The following is a 3,322-nucleotide window of genomic DNA, read 5'->3' as shown; positions in this document are numbered from 1 at the left end:
GCGCTCGTGGAAAGGTGAGGGTTTTTCCAAACGAGGGTCAGGACAGTCGGAGCCGACTGTTTTCTTCTGGGAAATGCCGCCAATCCATCACTCTGATAGCTAAAGGCCACCCCGCTCATTATGCCGTGTGTGGGGGGCTGGACTCTGTGTGTGGGTGTGTGCGTGCGTGTGCGTGTGTGTGTGTGTGTGTGCTGGACTCTGTGTGGGTGTGGGGCGTGTGTGTGTGTGTCTGTGTGTGTGTGTGTGTGCGTGCCTACCTACCTGCTGCCTTCGCTGTGTCAGCACCCTATTTCAGTTAGACTCTTGCTGGTTCTCCGACAAACACACACATGCACACACACGCACGCACACACACATGCACAGACACACACACACACACACAGACAAACGGTTGTGTAGCTGATTTAATGAGTTGCTGGCCGATCATCTATAATTCATATCTCAACACGTCGGGGTGTGACCGCCCGTCACTCTGCCGTTCTGTTGTATGTGACAAGAATTAGAAAGACAGAGTGTGTGTGTGTGTTGTGTGTTTGTGTGTGTGGGGGGGGGGGTGTACTGTGTGTGTTTGTGTCTGCATCTGTCTTTTGGATATGTTTGTGTGTGATTGTGTGTATTTCTCTTTTCCTATCTTTGTGAGTGTGTATTTCCTGTTTGTGTGTTTTCGTTGTATGTGTGTGTGTGTGTGTGTGTGTCAACGTGTCTTATCTTTTCTGTGTGTGATCTCTCTTTCTCTTGGTGGGACTCTGGGTTTATTGTATAGCGTGTATGTCTGTCTTACTGTGTGTGAATATCAAAATGGGTTTTTGATTTATCTTTGTAACTATGTGTCTCTTGTTGTGTGTGTGTGTGGGCCCTGAGATGGCCTGGCGGCCTGTCCAGGGTGTCTCCCCGCCTGCAGCCCAGTGACTGCTGGGATAGGCTGCAGCATCCCCGCGACCCTGAGAGCAGGACAAGCGGTTCTGATCATGGATGGATGGACGGATGGATGGACGGACGGATGGATGGACGGACGGATGGAAGGATGGATGGATGGACGGACGGATGGACGGACGGACGGATGGACGGACGGACGGATGGACGGACGGACGGATGGATGGACGGACGCACGGACGGACGGACGGACGGATGGATGGACGGACGCACGGACGGACGGATGGATGGACGGACGGATGAATGGACGGACGGATGGACGAATGGATGGACGGACGGATGGACGAATGGATGGACGGACGGATGGATGGACGGACGGACGGATGGACGGACGGACGGACGGATGAACGGACGGACGGATGGACGAATGGATGGACGGACGGATGGACGAATGGATGGACGGACGGATGGATGGACAGATGGATGGATGGACGGACGGATGGATGGATGGATGGACGGACGGATGGATGGAGGGATGGACGGACGGACGGATGCATGGATGGACGGACGGATGCATGGATGGACAGACGGATGGACGGACGGATGCATGGATGGACGGACGGATGCATGGATGGACAGACGGATGGACGGATGGATGGATGGATGGACGGACGGATGCATGGATGGACAGACGGATGGACGGACGGATGGATGGAGGGATGGACGGACGGACGGATGCATGGATGGACGGACGGATGCATGGATGGACAGACGGATGGACGGACGGATGCATGGATGGATGGACGGATGCATGGATGGACAGACGGATGGACGGACGGATGCATGGATGGACGGACGGATGCATGGATGGACAGACGGATGGACGGACGGATGGATGGACGGACGGATGGATGGATGGACGGATGGATGGATGGATGGATGATTTTGGTCATCGATTATTGGTTGTAGTCATGTATTAAGTACTGGGCCAAACATTGGCTGGTTGCACCCGGACATCTTCTCAGACTGGTGTGGGTGTCGTCTGGCTGCTGGTCAGACTGAATGAACAGTCTTAGGACTCTTCTTGGGGCTCTGGGAACGTGTGATGGACTCCCATCCCTCCATCATTACGTTAGTACATTTGAGACCAAACGATGAATCAGGGAAAAAAAACAGATTAACTGATAATGAAAGTCATCACGAGTTGCAGCCCTGCTGAAGTAAGAGGGTGTTTTGTTTTCCAGGAAGTTAAAACTAGTGTTGATTTGTACGAAGGATTCGGTTTAAACAGGGTTTGGGTTTCCCCCGGTTTCTCCCCAGTTGTACCCGTCCAGTTACCCCGCTCCTGCACGCCGTCCCGGTCGGTGCACCACCCCTCTCTGCCGATCTCAAACAGGATTTCTTAAAAAAGCAAGCCGGGGTGTCCGGGTAGCGTGGCGGTCTATTCTGTCGCCTACCAACATGGGGCTCGCAGGTTCGAATCCCCGTGTTACCTCCGGCTTGGTCGGGCGTCCCTACAGACACAACTGGCTGTGTCTGCGGGTGGGAAGCCGGATGTGGGTGTGTGTCCTGGTTGCTGCACTAGCGCCTCCTCTGGTCGGTTGGGGTGCCTATTCTGGGGGGGGGGGAGTGGGGGCAATAGCGTGATCCTCCCACGCTACGTCCCCCCTGGTGAAACTCCTCACTGTCAGGTGAAAAGAAGCGGCTGGCGACTCCACATGTATGGGAGGAGGCCTGTGGTAGTCTGCAGCCCTCCCCGGATCAGCAGACGGGGTGGAGCAGCAACGGGGACAGCTCAGAAGAGTGGGGTAATTGGCCGGATACAATTGGGAAGAAAAAGGGGGACCCCCCCCCCCAAAGAAAAAATGAAGCCATCCAAAGAAGCCAGATTAGTGTAACAGGAATCAGAATGTAAAACAACGTGTCAGGCGTCCCTTCGTAGGAAACACGGACAGCGTTACACTGACTGACCTCCTGGACTGACCTCCTGGACTGACCTCCTGGACTGACCTCCTGGACTGACCTCCTGCGGTTCTCCTCTTAAATCTGCTTTTAATTCAAAGATTTACTTGCAGGAATCCCAGTGATACACGTTATTGTCAAGTCACATTGCATACATGGAGCGGAATGAGGGTTCGAGCTGGTGGAGGATAAGTGACGGTGGAATGACAGCAATAATAACAGTAATAGTAACGGTAACAGTAATGGTAATATTAACCGTAATTGTAACAGTAATATTAACAGGAATCTACTACTACTACTACTAGTAGTAGTAGTAGTAGGAATAGTAACAGTAATAGTAATATTAACAGTAACAGTAACAGTAATATTAACAGTAATGGTAATAGTAACAGTAATATTAACAGTAACGGTAATAGTAACAGTAATATTAACAGTAACAGTAATATTAACAGTAACGGTAATAGTAACAGTAATATTAACAGTAATG

General features: G+C 52.0%; 1 protein-coding gene across 1 annotated transcript in view; it reads left to right on the top strand.

Annotated features, from left to right (window-relative positions):
• Nucleotides 1–3,322, top strand: part of LOC130132832 (polypeptide N-acetylgalactosaminyltransferase 14-like) — a gene marked incomplete at its 3' end in the record, with an annotated part of 100,279 nt that overhangs the window by 39,689 nt on the left and 57,268 nt on the right. The gene's annotated exons all lie outside the window — the stretch shown is intronic.

Source organism: Lampris incognitus, unplaced genomic scaffold (assembly GCF_029633865.1).
Source record: "Lampris incognitus isolate fLamInc1 unplaced genomic scaffold, fLamInc1.hap2 scaffold_181, whole genome shotgun sequence".
NCBI classification, from domain to species: Eukaryota; Metazoa; Chordata; class Actinopteri; order Lampriformes; family Lampridae; genus Lampris; species Lampris incognitus.
This window is presented reverse-complemented; position numbering and strand designations above follow the sequence as displayed.